This window comes from Balaenoptera physalus (assembly GCF_965194825.1).
Source record: "Balaenoptera physalus genome assembly, chromosome: 9".
NCBI lineage: Eukaryota > Metazoa > Chordata > Mammalia > Artiodactyla > Balaenopteridae > Balaenoptera > Balaenoptera physalus.
This window is the reverse complement of record NC_138888.1, coordinates 46,820,268-46,840,781: the sequence shown is the minus strand read 5'-3', so window position 1 is coordinate 46,840,781 and position 20,514 is coordinate 46,820,268.

Here is a 20,514-nt window from a genome sequence, read left to right as displayed (position 1 = left end):
ACACTGCAGAAATACAAAGGATCATGAGACATTACTAAAAGCAACTCTATGCCAATAAAATGGACAACCTGGAAGAAATGGACAAATTCTTAGAAAAGCACAACCTTCTGAGACTGAACCAGGAAGAAATAGAAAATATAAGCAGACCAATCACAAGCACTGAAATTGAAACTGTGATTAAAAATCTTCCAACAAACAAAAGCCCAGGACCAGATGGCTTCACAGGAGAATTCTATCAAACATTCAGAGAAGAGCTAACACCTATCCTTCTCAAACTCTTCCAAAATATAGCAGAGGAAGGAACACTCCCAAACTCATTCTATGAGGCCACCATCACCCTGATACCAAAACCAGACAAAGATACTACAAAAAAAGAAAATTACAGACCAATATCACTGATGAATATAGATGCCAAAATCATCAACAAAACACTAGCAAACAGAATCCAACAACACATTAAAAGGATCATACACCATGATCAAGTGTGGTTTATCCCAGGAACGCAAGGATTCTTCGATATACTCAAATCTATCAATGTGATAAATCATATTAACAAACTGAAGGAGAAAAACCATATGATCATCTCAATAGATGCAGAAAAAGCTTTCGACAAAATTCAACAGCAATTTATGATAAAAACCCTCCAGAAAGTAGGCATAGAGGGAACTTTCCTCAACATAATAAAGGCCATATGTAACAAACCCACAGCCAACATCGTCCTCAATGGTGAAAAACTGAAAGCATTTCTTCTAAATCAGGAACAAGACAAGGTTGTCCATTCTCACCACTATTATTCAACATAGTTTTGGAAGTTTCAGCTACAGCAATCAGAGAAGAAAAAGAAATAAAAGGAATCCAAATCAGAAAAGAAGAAGTAAAGCTGTCCCTGTTTGCAGATGACATACTATACACAGAGAACCCTAAAGATGCTATCAGAAAACCACTAGAGCTAATCAATGAATTTGGTAAAGTAGCAGGATACAAAATTAATGCACAGAAATCTCTTGCATTCCTATACACTAATGATGAAAAATCTGAAAGAGAAACTAAGGAAACATTCCCATTTACCACTGCAACAAAAAAGAATAAAATACCTAGGAATAAACCTACCTAAGGAAAAAAAAGACCTGTATGCAGAAAACTATAAGACACTGATGAAAGAAATTAAAGATCATACAAACAGATGGAGAGATAAATCATGTTCTTGGATTGGAAGAATCAATGTTGTAAAAATGACCATACTACCCAAAGGAAGCTACAGATTCAATGCAATCCCTATCAAATTACCAATGGCATTTTTCACAGAACTAGAACAAAACATTTCACAATTGTATGGAAACACGAAAGACCCCAAATAGCCAAAGCAATCTTGAGAAAGAAAAACGGAGCTGGAGGAATCAGGCTCCCTGACTTCAGACTATACTACAAAGCTACAGTAATCAAGACAGTATGCTACTGGCACAAAAACAGAAGTATAGATCAATGCAACAGTATAGAAAGCCCACACATAAACCTACGCACATATGGTCACCTTATTTTTGATAAAGGAGGTAGGAATATACAATGGAGAAAAGACAGCCTCTTCAATAAGTGGTGCTGGTACAACTGGACAGCTACATGTAAAAGAATGAAATTAGAACACTCCTTAACACCATACACAAAAATAAACTCAAAATGGATTAAAGACCTACATGTAAGGCCAGACACTATCAAACTCTTAGAGGAAAACATAGGAAGAACACTCTATGACAGAAATCACAGCAAGATTCTTTTTGACTCACTTCCTAGAGAAATGGAAATAAAAACAAAAATAAACAAATGGAACCTAATGAAACTTAAAAGCTTTTGCACAGCAAAGGAAACCATAAACGAGACAAACAGACAACCCTCAGAATGGGAGAAAATATTTGCAAATGAAGCAACTGACAAAGGATTAATCTCCAAAATTTACAAACAGCTCATGCAGCTCAATATCAAAAAAACAATCAATCCAATCCTAAAATGGGCAGAAGACCTAAATAGACGTTTCTCCAAAGAAGATATACAGATTGCCAACAAACACATGCAAGGATGCTCAACATCACTAATCATTAGAGAAATGAAAATCAAAACTACAATGAGGTATCACCTCACACCAGTCAGAATGGCCATCATCAAAAAACATACAAACAATAAAGGCTGGAGAGGGTGTGGAGAAAAGGGAACCCTCTTGCACTGTTGGTGGGAATATAAATTGATACAGCCACTATGGAGAACTGTATGGAGGTTCATTAAAAAACTAAAAATAGAACTACCATACGACCCAGCAATCCCACTACTGGGCACATACCCTGAGAAAACCATACTTCAAAAAGAGTCATGTAACACAATGTTCACTGCAGCTCTGTTTTCAATAGCCAGGACATGGAAGCAACCTAAGTGTCCATCAACAGATGAATGGATAAAGAAGATGTGGCACATATATACAATGGAATATTTTCAGTCATAAAAAGAAACAAAACTGAATTATTTGTATAGAGGTGGATGGACCTAGAGTCTGTCATACAGAGTGAAGTAAGTTAGAAACAGAAAAACAAATACCGTATGCTAAGACATATATATGGAATCTAAAAAAAAAAAAGGTTCTGAAGAACCTAGGGGCAGGACAGGAATAAAGATACATATATAGAGAATGGACTTGAGGACACGGGGAGGGGGAAGTGTAAGCTGGGACAAAGTGAGAGAGTGGCATGGACATATATACACTACCAAATGTAAAATAGATAGCTAGTGGGAAGCATCTGCAATGCACAGGGAGATCAGCTCGGTGCTTTGTGACCACCTAGAGGGGTTGGATAGGGAGGATGGGAGGGAGACTCAAGAGGGAGGGGATATGGGGATATATGTATATGGATAGCTGATTCAATTTGTTATAAAGCAGAAACTAACCCACCATTGTAAAGCAATTATACTCCAATAAAGATGTTAAAAAAAAAAAAAGAAAGAAAGAAATCTGCTTACTCATTGCCAATAAATAAATAAATAAATATAAATGTCTACTGGAATTTTCTTTCCATGATTCTAAGAGAAATGTGTGTTAGTTTCCTATTGCTATTTTAACAACCATAGCGATGTAACGCAAATTTATTCTTTTATAGTTCTGGAGAGCACAAGTCTAAATCGAAGTGTTATCAGGGCCGTGCTCCTTCTGGAGCTTCAGAAGGAATCTGTTTCCCTGTCTTTTTTAGCTTCTAGTGGCTGCCTGCATTCATTGGCTTGAGGCTCCATCTTCAAGGGGCATCACTCCGACCTTCTTTTCCATCATCACATTTCCTACTATTCACTCTGAACTCCTACCCCTGTCTTATAAGGACCCTTGTGATTACATTCGGTCCACCAGGATAATCCAGGATAATTGTCCCATCTCAAGATGTTTAACTTAAAAATATCTGCAAAGACTCTTTTGACATATCAGGTACATTCACAGTAAGTGTTTTTTAACCATCTGGCCCTATCTTGCTTCTCACCCTGTGTAGCTTAAACAGAAGTCCTTGCTGAATAAACGAATGTTTAGTTCATATGTACACTGTATCACATCTCTTTTTTCAAGAGCACAAACAATATGGTTAGTAAAGCTACACACACAAACATACATAGAGAGAAAAAGATCCTTCACAAAAGCAAGAATAGAAGAAAAGAAAGTAGCTTGATTGAGGCTGATCAAAATTAATGGAAAAATGAAGTAAAATATCTTCTCATACTGACACTCAGTACTAGGCCCTTAAGAAAAATGAAAAAAAATTCTTCAAACACATATATTGTCCATACATATATCAGCACTTGATACATATGCATGGATTCAAATCACTAGGAACTAATCAGAACATAACCATATGTCTTCTACTGTAATTTGCACATTAGTTGTCCCTCATTCCTCCCATGTGAGATGATTTCCAGAAAGACAGAGTCGGTTATTTCATTCTTCTCAGTTTGGGGTCTGAGGAGGATAACTCCTATTTCTGTTCCCTTGGTGCCTTCATATTCATCAATTTACATGGGTCCGAGGTAAGAAAACAGAGTAAAAGAGCCCCCTTTAAATGTGTGATCTCCCAAATCTGCCAAATTCCCCGACTCCATGGTAAGACTCCAAGGTGATTATTTTAACCAATTTCCTCGGTTGACCCAGCACCTACAATGCCACTGACTGAGGGCATTTTCTTTTATGGGCTGTTCAATTTGCTGGCACTCTAGGAACTGACCTATAGTTTTCAGCATTTCCCCAAAAGAACAATTCTGTGGGAACTTCCAACAGTGAGTATGGACTCATTGGAGCAATTATCTATGGGGCTCCTAAATAGCCAATAAGCGGCTATCCAATCCAACAACTGGATTGCAAATAAATCTCAACCACAACAAAAAAAGTTTTAGTTTGAGTGTAGGTTCTGAAGCTGAAACTAAAAATCAAAAAGATTCAAGTGTTATTTTAAGGGCCTATTATAAAAATAGTAAGAGAAAATAGTAAGTACATTTTTGCCACTAACAGCAACTGCTAGACAGGAGTCAGCAGCCACAGAGCGGCCTGAGGAGGCCTCAGAGGTGATGGCCCCATGGCTGTAGCTGGGACTAGGACCATCTGAGCCACAGTAGTGAATCCCACAACATTCCTTGATACCCAGACTAATACCCTGGTATCAAGGATTTCTCCCCTTGAATTTCAGATCTGCTCTCATCTCCTTTCCATGCTTGTCAATTCTAGGTTTTCAGCTTCTTTAACTTCTAGCTTAGCTTCACTTTCCTCATCCATAGAATAACATTAGAAGAATGAAATGAAATAATCTTTATAAAACACTTAGCATACTACCAGTACAGCAGATCACCAAAAAATGCTATTTGATTGATTGATTCATTCCTTCATTCACCCGGTGTATTCAGGGCTCAACATGTACAAGGCTGTCTACTAAGTATGGGAGAGATCATGTGCAAAAGTCTTGGTGCTTGCCCTCAATTATTTCATACTATAGAGTTTTTTTGAAGCTGGGGTCTATGGAACTCTAGGGTATAGATATGCAATTTCAGAAGTTCTGTAATTATAAGCAGAATTACTGAACTCCAGTAATTATGAGCAGAATTGTTTCATGTTGAGATGAGTTTATGAGCAATTTTCTAGAAATAGAAGGTTCATCCTTTCATCAGATACTCAGATACTTATAGAGATCTGTATAGTGGTCATTCTTGGTGTTCGCCTGCCCAGCATCCATCCCCTCTACTAGTAACAAAATGAATTCCTTCCCTTTGGAGAAGGACCTTTTTGCCATTCTCAATCCATATGATTTAGATGGGGCTAATCACCCCACCTGGCTCCAGGGTGGGCCTGTGACCCAAACCAGGGCAATCAAAATTAAAAAGGCATACATTTTCCATCAGGGCTACAAAACTTGTAGAACGTAAGCCACAAGTGGGTGACGATCATCTTTGCCAACATATTGGGAAACCTGCCTAAGATGGAACCCAACAAGGGAGAAAGCTAAGTGGAAAGCTGGAGAAAGACAAAACTGTAACAACTTTTGTTGGAAGACATAATTTCATCCAAAGCTGAAGCCAAATCTAGCATAGGATTTTTTAGTTACATGTGGGATAAATTTCAGTTTCTGTGTAAACCTGTTAGAATTGTCTTTCCTTTTCAGTGAGAATCAAACTAGTTAATTCAGTTTAAATACTCCCTACAAACAAACCAAGCCACTAGTTTATTGCTCCCACATACTTAGCTCTCCAATCCATGGTTTTTGATGTAGCTTAGTTCTACTACTCTCAGAGCCCATTACTTTATACTTCCCCAAATGCAAACTCAATGCCACCATCAACCCATGGCTTACGATGCTCTCTCATTTTATTTCATCACCACCACATCCACTTCTTCCTATGATGTGGGACATAATGCAGAGATTATCTTTCCACTCGGATTGGCCCTGAGCCACTTGCAGAATCACAAAAGCCAACCTGTAAGTTTCTTCCATGCTTTTCACTCCCATCTTGAACAGGTCAAAGTGATTTTACAACTTTTGTCCTAATGAACATAGTAATACTCAATTCTTACTGAGTATTCAGTAGATATTTGTGAAATAAATGAAATAAAAAATGCTGGAATTTTCTCTATCACTCTTACAAGGAAGAGAAACTACAAAAAATGGAGATTGATCCAGAGACCCCATTGGGGACCAACCCCCAGGACAAGAGAATGTTGGCTCCAACATTAAGTGGTACATTGCAGGTCGAAGAAGACAGGGCACAAGAAATCAGAAAAGTGGGCAGATCCATTGCGATAAATTTTAGGCAATATCTAACTTTATTTTTATGGCACAAATTTTTAAAGCCTGCCCTAATGAAACCATACACATGAATAGTACGCAAATAAAAAATGAAAGTTAATGAAAGTGAAATCAGTTGTTATGCAAAAAGGATTGGATTAGAGTCCTATTTTCTCTTCTTGAAAAATTCCTGTATGATGTTTACAGTTACGTAAACTATTTTCAAAGCATTAACACAGATCTGTACTTTTTTTAAAGTACTGTAGATATTTCACTTGTTACATACCTTCACAAGTGGGAAAATTCCCTGATGACAAAATATCTAGAAAGTAGGGCACTGAAAAAAAAATACACACACACACATACACACACATTTGGGATAAAAGGATGAATCCATTTGATAAAATAGACTATATTTTATCATAATATGGACATAGTATTTGAATTAGAGAAAAATGTCACAAAAATGACTGGAGAATTTTTTTTTTCCATTACAAGACCTGAACGTAAGTATATTTTTGAAACTGTGTTTAAAAAAAAAAAGGAGAAGACATAGGCACTTACGTGCCAGCTCCCCCATCCCAGGGGGGAGGAGCCAGCCTAGGCTACTAGGACAGAAGAGGCTTCTTAGGAAATCCCTGAGAGCTATACAGGAAGTGAGGAAACAGAAAATGCAAAGCCCCAGTAACCCCTAAGAACCACAGAAGCCTCTAAATTTCCATCGGGGGTTTCAAGAGTGAGACCTGGTGAAAGGGCAAAGCTGGAAGCACTGGGAAGCACGGGGCAGAAATGGTGGTGGTGAAGTCACCAGGGGCTACTGTGGCCAGACCCTCACCTCCCACTGCATTCAAGCTGCACAGGACACTCAGGGCAGGTCCTTCTCTGCATCCAGTCAACCAACAGGCTGAGGGGTTGCCTGCACAATTTGAAAGAGAAGTGTAAAACTCAAGAGGAGGGGAAATGCCTCTTTTGGAGGGGACTTTCCCTTGCTAGTGAGGTTTCAGATCATGTTCTGCAACAACCTCCTGACTTGTGACAGGGTTTCAGGGAAATGAGACAACACTGATGCAAATCACAAAGAAAAAAAATATTCATCGGTGTCTTGAGAAAATGAGCTGAACCATGGTGAGCCTGACAAGGCAGAACTCTAAGAGTGTGGAGAACCGCAAATGCTGCTTTGAAAGGGAGCAGCAGAGAGGAAGGGCAAATGCCTTAGTCTTCAACAATAACCAGAGCTTCAATTTACTGAGCACCTACTGGGTGCCTGGAGCTTTGCATACATTTTCTCTTATCCTTACAGTAGATAATATGAACTATCCTCTTCTCATCTGTAAAGATGAGAAAACACACTCAGAGAAATTAAGGAATACATTAACCAACCTCACCCAGGTCCACGGCCAAGATTCAAACCGAGGCCCATCTGATACCAATTACTGCACTTCTGCCCCGACCCCCTGCCCCTAATTCATGTGACTCACTGTGCAAGTCACAGACTTCTTTATACCTAGATTTTCTCTTATGACAGGTACAAGTAAGCCTAACGTCAGGTAAGATAGTAGTCTAAAATTAGCTGATTTCAGCCCTGATCTGTCTCTGCCACTGACCAGTTCTGTGGTGGACAACTCATGTAATTTCTCTGGGTCTCAGTTTTTTCATCTATAAAATGGGGTTGTGGTGGAGGCCTCTCTTCTTTCAATTTCTGTGAGGCATACCTAGTCCTCACATGACAAAATAAGGAAGGAACTTTCTTTTTTTTTATATTTATTTTTTTTTTCTTATTATTCATCCATTTTATACACATCCCTGTATACACGTCAATCCCAATCTCCCAAATCATCACACCACCACCCCAACCCCCCACCACTTTCCCCCCGTGGTGTCCATACGATTTTTCTCTATTTCTGTGTCTCAATTTCTGCTCTGCAAAATGGTTCATCCATACCATTTTCTAGGTTCCACATATATGCGTTAATATACGATATGTTTTTCTCTTTCTGACTTACTTCACTCTGTATGACAGTCTCTACATGCACCCACGTCTCTACAAATGACCCAATTTTGTTCCTTTCTAGGGCTGATTAATATTCCATTGTATCCATTTCTTCTTTTTCCAGTCGTCTGTCAATGGGCATTTTAGGTTGCTTCCATGACCTGGCTATTGTAAATAGTGCTGCAATGAACATTGGGGTGCATGTGTCTTTTTGAATTATGGTTTTCTCTGGTATATGCCCAGTAGTGGGATTGCTGGGTCACATGGTAATTCTATTTTTAGTTCTTTAAGGAACCTCCATACTGTTCTCCAAAATGGCTGTATCAATTTACATTCCCACCAACAGTGCAAGAGGGTTCCCTTTTCTCCACACCCTCTCCAGCATTTGTTGTTTGTAGATTTTCTGATGGTGCCCATTGTAACCAGTGTGAGGTGATACCTCATTGCAGTTTTGATTTGCATTTCTCTAATAATTAGTGATGTTGAGCAGCTTTTCATGTGCCTCTTGGCCATCGGTATGTCTTCTTTGGAGAGATGTCTATTTAGGTCTTCTGTTCATTTTTTGATTGGGTTTTTTAAAAATATTGAGCTGCATGAGCTGTTTATATGTTTTGGAGATTAATCCTTTGTTCACTGATTCGTTTACAAATATTTTCTCCCATTCTGAGGGTTGTCTTTTCATCTTGTTTACTGTTTCCTTTGCTGTGCAAAAGCTTTGAAGTTTCATTAGGTCCCATTTGTTTATTTTTGTTTTTATTTCCATTACTCTAGGAGGTGGGTAAAAAAAAAAATCTTGCTGTGATTTATGTCAAAGTGTGTTCTTCCTATGTTTTATTCCAAGAGTTTTAAAGTGCCTGGTCTTACATTTAGGTCTTTAATCCATTTTGAGGTTTTTTTGTGTGTGTATGGTGTTAGAGAGTATTTTAATTTCATTCTTTTACATGTAGCTGTTTTCCCAGCTACCACTTATTGAAGAGACTATCTTCTCTCCATTGTATATACTGGCTTCCTTTGTTATAGATTAGCTAAGAATAGGTGCGTGAGTTAATCTCTGGGCTTTCTATCCTGTTCCATTGATCTATATTTCTGTTTTTGTGCCAGTACCATATTGTCTTGATTACTGTAGATTTGTAGTATAGTCTGAAGTCAGGGAGCCTGATTCCTCCAGCTCTGTTTTTTTCCCTCAAGACTGCTTTGGCTATTCAGGGTATTCTGTGTCTCCATACAAATTTTAAGATTTTTTGTTCTAGTTCTGTAAAAAATGCCATTGGTAGTTTGATAGGGATTGCACCGAATCTGTAGATTGCTTTGGGTAGTATAGTCATTTTCACAATATTGATTCTTCTAATCTAAGAACATGGTATATCTCTCCATCTGTTGGTATCATCTTTAATTTCTTTCAACAGTGTCTTACAGTTTTTTGCATACAGGTCTTTTGTCTCCCTAGGTAGGTTTATTCCTAGGTATTTTATTCTTTTTGTTGCAATGGTAAATGGAAGTGTTTCCATAATTTCTCTTTCAGATTTTTCATCATTAGTGTATAAAAATGCAAGAGATTTCTGTGCATTAATTTTGTATCCTGCTACTTTACCAAATTCATTGATTAGCTCTAGTACTTTTCTGGTGGCATCTTTAGGATTCTCTGTGTATACTATCATGTCATCTGCAAACAGGGACAGCTTTACTTCTTCTTTTCCAATTTGGATTCCTTTTATTTCTTTGTCTTCTCTGATTGCCGTGGCTAGGACTTCCAAAACTATGTTGAATAATAGTGGCGAGAGTGAACATCCTTGTCTTGTTCCTGATCTTAGAGGAAATGCTTTCAGTTTTTCACCATTGAGAATGATGTCTGCTGTGGGTTTGCTGTATATGGCCTTTATTATGTTGAAGTAGGTTCCCTCTGTGCCCACTTTCTGGAGAGTTTTTATCATAAATGGGTGTTGAATTTTGTCAAAAGCTTTTTCTGCATCTACTGAGATGATCATATGGTTTTTATTCTTCAATTTGTTAATATGGTGTATCACGTTGATTGATTTACATATATTTAAGAATCCTTGCATCCCTGGGATAAATCCCACTTGATCATGGTGTACAATCCTTTTATGTGTTGTTGGATTCTGTTTGCTAGTATTTTGTTGAGGATTTTTGCATCTATATTCATCAGTGATATTGGTCTGTACTTTTCTTTTTTTGTAGTATCTTTGTCTGGTTTTGGTATCAGGGTGATGGTGGCCTTGTAGAATGAGTTTGGGAGTGGTCCTTCCTCCACAATTTTTTGGAAGAGTTTGAGAAGGATGGGTGTTAGCTCTTCTCTAAATGTTTGATAGAATTCACCTGTGAAGCCATCTGGTCCTGGACTTTTGTTTTTTGGAAGATTTTAAATCACAGTTTCAATTTCATTACTTGTGATTGGTCTCTTCATATTTTCTGTTTCTTCCTGGTTCAGTCATGGAAGGTTATACCTTTCAAAGAATTTGTCCATTTCTTCCAGGTTGTCCATTTTATTGGCATAGAGTTGCTGGTAGTAGTCTCTTAGGATGCTTTGTATTTCTGCCATGTCTGTTGTAACTTTTCCTTTTTCATTTCTAATTTTATTGAGTCCTCTCCCTCTTTTTCTTGATGAGTCTGGCTAATGGTTTATCAATTTTGTTTATCTTCTCAAAGAACCAGCTTTTAGTTTTATTGATCTTTGCTATTGTTTTCTTTGTTTCTATTTCATTTATTTCTGCTCTGATCTTTATGATTTCTTTCCTTCTGCTAACTTTGGGTTTTGTTTGTTCTTCTTTCTCTAGTTCCTTTAGCTGTAAGGTTAGATTGTTTATTTGAGATTTTTCTTGTTTCCTGAGGTAGGCTTTTATAGCTATAAACTTCCCTCTTAGAACTGCTTTTGCTGCATCCCATAGGTTTTGGATCATTGTGTTTTCATTCTCATTTGTTTCTAGGTATTTTTTGATTTCCTCTTTGATTTCTTCAGTGATCTCTTGGTTATTTAGTAACGTATTGTTTAGCCTCAATGTGTTTGTGTCTTTTACGCTTTTTTCCCCTGTAATTCATTTCTAATCTCAAAGCACTGTGGTCAGAAAAGATGCTTGACATGATTTCAATTTTCTTAAATTTACGGAGGCTTGATTTGTGACCCAAGATGTGATCTATCCTGGAGAATGTTCCGTGCACATTTGAGAAGAAAGTGTAATCTGCTGTTTTTGGATGGAATGTCCTGTAAATATCAATTAAATCTATCTGGTCTATTGTGTCATTTAAAGCTTGTGTATCTTTATTAATTTTCTGTTTGGATGATTTCTCCATTGGTGTAAGTGAGATGTTAAAGTCCCCCACTATTATTGTGTTACTGTCGATTTCCTCTTTTATAGCTGTTAGCAGTTGCCTTATGTATTGAGGTGCTCCTATGTTGGGTGCATATATATTTATAATTGTTATATCTTCTTCTTGGATTGATCCCTTGATCATTATGTGGTGTCCTTCCTTGTCTCTTGTAACATTCTTTATTTTAACGTCTATTTTATCTGATATGAGTATTGCTACTCCAGCTTTCTTTTGATTTTTATTTGTATGGAATATCTTTTTCCATCCCCTCACTTTCAGTCTGTATGTGTCCCTAGGTCTGAAGTGGGTCTCTTGTAGACAGCATATAGATGGGTCTTGTTTTTGTATCCATTCAGCAAGCCTGTGTCTTTTGGTTGGAGCATTTAATCCATTCATGTTTAAGGTGATTATCAATATGTATGTTCCTATGACCATTTTCTTAATTGTTTTGGGTTTGTTTTTGTAGGTCCTTTTCTTCTCTTGTGTTTCCCACTTAGAGAAGTTCCTTTAGCATTTGTTGTAGAGCTGGTTTGGTGGTGCTGAATTCTCTTAGCTTCTGCTTGTCTGTAAAGCTTTTGATTTCTCCATCAAATCTGAATGAGATCCTTACTGGGTAGAGTAATCTTGGTTGTAGGTTCTTCCTTTTCATCACTTTAAGTATATCATGCCACTCCCTTCTGGCTTGTAGAGTTTCTGCTGAGAAATCAGCTGTTAACCTTATGGGAGTTCCCTTGTATGTTATTTGTCATTTTTCCCTTGCTGCTTTCAATAATTCTTCTTTGTCTTTAATTTTTGCCACTTTGATTACTATGTGTCTCGGCGTGTTTCTCCTTCGGTTTATCCTGTATGGGACTCTCTGCGCTTCCTGGACTTGGGTGGCTACTTCCTTTCCCATGTTAGGGAAGTTTTCGACTATAGTCTCTTCAAATATTTTCTTGGGTCCTTTCTCTTTCTCTCTTCTCCTTCTGGGACCCCTATAATGCGAATGTTGTTGCGTTTAATGTTGTCCCAGAGGTCTCTCCAGCTGTCTTCATTTCTTTTCATTCTTTTTTCTTTATTCTGTTCCACAGAAGTGAATTCCACCATTATGTCTTCCAGGTCACTTATCCATTCTTCTGCCTCAGTTATTCTGCTATTGATTCCTTCTAGTGTATTTCTCATTTCAGTTATTGTATTGTTCATCTCTGTTCGTTTGTTCTTTAGTTCTTCTAGATCTTTGTTAAACATTTCTTGCATCTTCTCGATCTTTGCCTCCATTCTTTTTCCAAGGTCTTGGATCATCTTCACTATCATTATTCTGAATTCTTTTTCTGGAAGGTTGCCTATCTCCACTCCATTTAGTTGTTTTTCTGGGGTTTTATCTTGTTCCTTCATCTGGTACATAGCCCTCTGCCTTTTCATCTTGTCTATCTTTCTGTGAATGTGGTTTTTGTTCCACAGGCTGCTGGATTGTAGTTCTTCTTGCTTCTGCTGTCTGCCCTCTGGTGGATGAGGCTATCTAAGAGGCTTGTGGACGTTTCCTGATGGGAGGGACTGGTGGTGGGTAGAGCTGGCTGTTGTTCTGGTGGGCAGAGCTCAGTAAAACTTTAATCCGCTTGTCTGCTGATGGGTGGGGCTAGGTTCCCTCCCTGTTGGTTGTTTGGCCTGAGGCGACCCAACACTGGAGCCTACCTGGGCTCTTTGGTGGGGCTAATGGCAGACTTTGGGAGGGCTCACGCCAAGGAGTACTTTCCAGAACTTCTGCGGTCAGTGTCCTTGTTCCTTGGTGAGCCACAGCTGCCCCCCAACTCTGCAGGAGACCGTCCAACACTAGCAGGTAGGTCTGGTTCAGTCTCCTATGGGGTCACTGCTCCTTCCCCTGGGTCCCGATGTGCACACTACTTTGTGTGTACCCTCCAAGTGTGGAGTTTGTGTTTCCTCCAGCCCTTCCGAAGTCCTGCAATCAAATCCCACTAGCCTTCAAAGTCTGATTCTAGGAATTCTTCCTGTTGCCAGACCCCCAGGTTGGGAAGCCTGATGTGGGGCTCAGAACCTTCACTCCAGTGGGTGGACTTCTGTGGTATAAGTGTTCTCCAGTTTGTGAGTCACCCACCCAGCAGTTATGGGATTTGATTTTATTGTGATAGCGCCCCTCCTACCATCTCATTGCAGCTTCTCCTTTGTCTTTGCATGTGGGGTAGCTTTTTTGGTGAGTTCCAGTGTCTTCCTGTCGATGATTGTTCAGCAGTTAGTTGTGATTCCGGTGTTCCTGAAAGAGGGAGTGAGAGCATGTCCTTCTACTCTGCCATCTTGAACCAATCTCTCAGAAGGAACTTTCAAAATGGTTTTTCCTTTTCTTTTTTAAACAAAGAATATGATGGGATTATCATATTCTATTCTCAATGGATAATATACATTTAAGGGTCCCAAGCTAAAGAAACAAAAGTGCTTTTAAACATTTTTTAGAAGGATTTGTAAATGGAGACAAAGTATCCCTAGCCAACCCCATGTTAACAGAAAGTTTGAATTAAAACTTTTTTTTAAAGAAGCAAATCAACACTCTTTACCCCTCTCCCAGAATAAAACATCACTGTGGGAAAATGATTAATTGCCAGGAGGCAGGCCGTATGAATCATTATACTGTTGTCCTCAGCCTCTGATCAAGCAAGAACTACAGGGGGAAATGCTGAGATGCTGGGGTGTGAACTCCGAATTGCCAGGAGTTTCACTCATGGCACCATAAGACAAGGAAAAGGACAGCTAAGTGAGCTGCAGGGCTGTTGAGTCACAACGCTGCTACGCTGCATGGCCGAGTCCAGAGCAGTATGACATGGGCCCCTGGTTTTCTGAGTCACTCCGTGGGTCAGAGTCTACAGCTCCCAAGAGTCATCGATCAACAAACGCAAATAATGCCACCCCTGGGCTTGTCCTGACAGGCAACGGCTTGTTCACTGATGCTTGTGTAAGAGACATCCTCCTTACAACCCCTTACAAAGAAGGGGTTAAATTACTCAACATCAGTGTTCATATTCTAGAATAGAAATACATGAAAGATAGACACCACAATCACACTTTCCCCTGTGGTTTCAGTATATATTATGCCGTAATTTCTCCTTTGTTGCTCGTAAGCTAGGGCATATCTATGGCAAATACTTTTCACATTGTATTTTTCTACATGGTCTTTGATGTCTTTAGAAATTGTTTGGTTTGAACAAGGAGCTATTTTGTGATCAAAGGCATAGAAAGTTAAAATTACACACTACATATATAAAATCCTAAGAACTTATGGAATGCGATAGGAAAATTGATCTCTTGACTACTCCAAGGATTGTTCTCTACTTTGTTTAATGTCTTAAAGGTAGTGAAAAGAGAAGAACATTGTTGTGATTATGTAGAAGGGAAGATGTTTAAAATTCTCCCAGTCCTAAAAGGCGATGTTAGATATGGTCTTACACTGGTGGTTTTTGATTAAGGAACTAGAGTGAGGTTACTTGGAATAATGAAATGAAACCAGAGTTAACTCTGGTTAACTTAACATCAGTTGTAGACTTAACATCAGTCTTCAACTGACGTTAGAAACAGCAAGTCTTTGGACCTGAAAAACTAAGAGAAAGGAAGCATCTTTCTAATGCTTTTAGAGCAAGAATGATATTTCTTCAAGTAAGTTCCACAGAACTCCAGGCCCATGAGCTATTGTGCATAAAAGTTTTATGCCCCAAAGTAGACAGTTTGGAAACCCTGAAGTGTGATGTCCCCTGCACTGCACCCACCTTGTTGGAGTGACCTGGGCATATCTGTCAGAGCCAACACATCCCAAAGTTACTGGCGACCTCCTCTTTTATTTTTCACATCACAGCTATTAATCCTGCACAACTAGTGCTTTATGAATAATTCTTAGTGAATTGCTAGTGAGGAAGAAATGAAACTATAAAGGGGAGAAGTTACATGGAAGGGGCTCCACGGAGGGCTCCTGATCAGTGATGTCCAAAAGGTAACATCCTGATGTGAAGAAAGATAATCAAGGGATGCTATGCAGGTTAAACTGACCAGGGGAGGGAAGAAAGACTTAAATTATATGGCATACAGTATACTCAACTTTGGGAAGTAGGAATTATTACCTCATTTACCAGTAGAGAGAATAAGCAACGCATTCAAGACCACACACCCAGTAACTAAAAGCATCGAGACTCAGGCAGGCACCCACCCCCAGACAGCCACTCAGAGAACAGCTCCAGGGGCTGCGGGTCACCTAGATTCTGATGGCAACGGAGCACATGAAGTTGTGCAGTGACGCAGCCCTGCAGCGATTTGAAAACAGATATGTAGGCCTTCAAAACCGGGACGTGCTCTTTCCTCTGCAGCTGAAGAAGGCTGAGGCAGCAAGAGAAGAAATGCTTCTATTTCTTCCCTCCCCTCCACATTGTGTCCCTTGGGGATGAAACTTTTGAAGAAACAGACAGGCAGGAATTATGCCTCGAACATCCTCTGTGACAATTCAAAGCAGGCAACCTCTTCTCTCACAGGGGGTCCTCTTTTATGATGTCTAAAGAAGGACAAGCTCTAATTTTCCTCCCTAGAGAGGACAGATTGAAGGTAATCTTCATGAAATCCATACTCCTCACTCTGATTTCCACCCATCTGGCTTCCTCAAATCCCTCCCTTGTGAGCACTTATAAGTGTATCTGGTGGGGATGTGTGACTGTCATGATACTAAAGGATTATGCAAAAAAGCACCTTGGCTTAAAAAAGAAACATTTTCCTTCAAGAGCTGCCCTCAACTTTATCTAAACTAATACTGAACTCTCCAGGTAGCTGTACCCAGCTTCCACTTCTAGAGGTGGCTGGAATTCAGAGAAAAACTTCGGATTCTGAGTGAGGCACGACTACCTCTTCATTTTCTTGGATAGACTGCTTACATGGAGAGCCCACCTTCATTATAATGCATGGATTGGAGGGGGTTGGGTATTAAAGGCAAGGCGCTATTTTCTTATTAAATCCCTCCTTCTTACTAGTTAAAAAAAAATAAGCATGTACCCCAATATATCTATGTGTTTATTTATGAGTTACATAACTGTATTACCAACTAATATGTTATGAACAATATAAAGCATTCACAAAAATAGAATTTTTTAAAAGATTATATTTAAAGATTCATCTATTTTTTCATCTATATATTTTTATTATTTCCCCTCTGTACCTCAATAAATCAAGGGGAATGTGCACCTCACTTTGCCCATCCTGATAGAATTCATCTGTTAAATGAGCTCAGAAAGGTTTTGAGTCTCTAAATAATCTTGTTAAAATCCTAAATAGCCTGTTAATATCAAGATGAATCTTAAGGCAACTGAACTAAACACTCAGAAGAAATCGCCAAGTAAAAGAGTTTAGGCCACTGGTTGGCTAGCTTGCAATGAGTTACTTCTATTTCCCCAAATGTTCCTGGATCTCGGCCCATTGGATTTTGAGGGAACAACTAACTATCGTCTCCTCAGTAATGTCACTCTCCCTCAAGTGTATTTAATCTTGCAGAGCTGTTTGTCTAAAAGAGAACAAGGTTATGCGAAGGGCAGAGAATGTCTCTCCCTCCAGGGTAGTTATGCAACGAAGGGTCAAGGGCTGTGTCTGCAAAACTCAAAACGACGTCTAGGGAGTCCTGGGGGAAGAGACAGGGCTGAACAGATTTGATTCTCCTACTCGGGCATGGGGATTGTTTGAGTTTTCAGATTCAGAGTGCTATTGGAAGCACAAATAAAATATCTGGCACAACCAGTTTAAAAAACAAAACAAAACAAAACAAAAAACAGTGGGACTTCGTCTGGGGTATTTTTGATGAGTACAGGAAAGCACTAAACCCTTACACTCACTCTCCATCTAGATACCCCCATGCACAAAATTCCCCTGCTTAGGAGAGCATTGGTTGTTCACTTCACTTCTCATTGAAAAGTGTGTGTGTGTTTTTTAAAGACTCCTTGGCAGGGAAACCCACTAAACCACTATTAACATCTTAATGGGACCTTCAGGAAGAGGCCCTGTGGACTAATAAAAGTGCTAAGGGGATCTGAAATGTTACTGATGGGAGATGTGGTAGAGAGGGGAGGATGAAAGGGGGAAACTTGTTTGGAAAGCCTATTGATCTGAACATGGGAAATATTGGGGGGCAAGTGGTGAATAAGATCTCTAAGGGCAAACAACCTCATTCACAGTTTTGTTTGGAAATCATTCTAATGACAGCCACTCTAAATTTTGGCTCTTTGTTGAGTTAGCTCTACAATCCCTGAAATGAGGAAGTGAGCCCAACAACTTTGTAAGCCTCAGAGTAGACAAGAAGTTATGGAAATTCCTGGTGGGCTTATGCTAGACTCTAACATCCAGGCAAGGAAAAACAGGGAGATTCCATTGATGAGTCACACCGAACGGACAGGGGAGACTCCAAAAGGTTTTTTCAGACAAAATGAGTCTTTAAGAAATTTGGGAGAGTCCAATGAAGTTAACAAATTTGAGAGATATGGATGTATTTCCCACAGAACCTGGGAAAGAACACTAAATGATAAACGCTCAAAAATAAAGGTTTATGTGAGAACACTTGGTTTGAAAAGAGAAAAACAAAAGTGCTGGCACTCAGGCTGGTGGGACTGCTGGCGGAGGATCTCGGGACAGGGTCCCCTGGGACCAGAGAGACCCAGCCATAGCTGGAGGTGCTTGGGGAGAGATGAAGGCGGGTCAAAAGCCTGTGAGAGGAGGTGACAAGTGAGCCCGAAGACAGGGCCAGACCCTGTAATGCTTAACTCCTAATGCAGCCAGCATGGCCATGACTTGCCAAAGGTGCCTTAACTCTGGAGGCTGGAGAAGGCAGACATAAACTGGATCAGGAAGAAGCACATTGATGGGAGATGACTAATATGCAGATGGGAATTTCTCATAAAGGTTTTTCCTATTGAACACATCTGCTATAAAAGCTTTGGCATCAAATTTTGTATGGTACGAAAATCTTAAAAACTCTGAAGTGACTATTAAATGTGTGATGTCAGATCTAATGTGACCATAAATAATGTTGAACACCATAGACAATAATTTAGAAAGTTCTAATCACATCTTGACAACAGAAACATTAAAGTCTCTGTGGTGCCAAAGCATCTGAATGAAAAGAGAGAAACACAAGCAGTGATTTTTCCAGGAAAAGCCAAACATCTGGATATTTTGGAAGACTAAACATATATTTCATAACCCCACAGTGTATAAAGTTAAAGCATTCTATAATCTTCTGCTTGGATCTAATTATTTTCCATAGTTTTATGTAAACATGGCAAAATAGTATTAGTTCAATAACTAATAATTGCATATAATCATGATAATATGTAACAGTGGTTGAGCTTCAGAATTACTATATAACGTATGTATTTTAAAAGAAAGTGCCTGTATTTTAAACATAATGAGTCTTTTACAAATAAAGTAATTTGCTCAGTCACAGAAGGGCGGAGTCCTTTAGGATTCACCACTACGCTTAGCTATTTCCAGAATCCTAGTTCATCCTACATCTGGCCATTACATCCTTCAAATTGGATTTAAACAAAAAATATTTTTAAATTAGCAATCATGTCTATTACACCCTTTTATCTTACAGCATCCTGTTTTATTACAGCGAAAGTTTCTGCTTACTTGTCATCTCTCCAACTATACTGGAATTCTTTCAGGGCTAACGTGAGGTCACCAGTTTCCGGCTGTGTCTGTAACACAGCAAATGCTCAATTAATATTTACTAAACTGGAGCTAAAACTGAAATAAAATTAAGAATTCTGCTAGAGTTCAGAGAGCATGTTAGATCATTTGCATATTAACTAATAGTACATTAGCTTCCATATTTGAGCAAACAAGTTACCCCTGCACCTTTGATTTCATTGGGTTTTTCAATATTCACGTCAACTTAGATGCAGTTTTATTACTTCAAATGTGAGTAGTTAAGATTGTTCATTATGAATTTCCTTTTTGTTTTCCCTTTTGCTGATTCCTTGCCAGCTTTTCTATACTTCCTTCTCACCCCCTACTTTGTCATTGCCTCTGGACAAACCTATTAAGTCATTTGTTAGATTTAAGATAAAAGCAGCACAGGAAGAAAAAACAAACATGAACCTTGGGCATAGACTTTTTATTCTCATTTAATTTCCCAAATTATTGTAAAAACAGCTTAGACCTATTTTTTACTTTTCCCTTTTAGTGCACTGTACACCCTGGGCAGGCAGCTACTAACTCTTAAGGTCTGTCTTTTAAATATTCAAAACAGGTCATGAAGTCTATAATTAAATATTCACTTGTCGTTGGAGTCTGTGCCTATGGAGAACCAATGAGGAACAGTGAAAGACAAATGTTGGCACTCATTTTCATAATACAATCAAAATCCATTTCCTGGAAAAAAAAAAATGTGTTCGTGGTTTGACCTTTCTGTGCACAGGGAGGAAACATTGACCCCCATCTCCCTGCAGAAACAGTCTGGGAAAGGCACTTCGGGCTAATCCAGGTATACGTGCTATCTTTAAATGCCTCTAATTCCCAAATGGAGAGCAGGCTCAGGGCAAAGCCCACAGCAATCCTTCAATGTCAGCCTTTACATTTGCTTTCCTGCAGTTTAAATAATTTTTTTGAGCTTGTAAACTTTGAATAAATTTTTTGACCAATTTCAGTTGCACAGGACTAGAGATGGGAGGATAATAACACCTACTTCCTCCCCCTCCCCCAAACCATTAATCCAATATTAATTCTGATATGTTCTCCTGTAAAAGGGTACACCTCAGTCTATGATTTTTCAGGACACACCAGATCAAAATGTTATACACACCAAATTCAAATGATATACAAAATATTTGTCTGTTTTGTTCCACAGCATGGTCTAAGCTAGCTCCTAAGTACAGCGTACACCCAATGATGAAGCTTTTACACGGTATT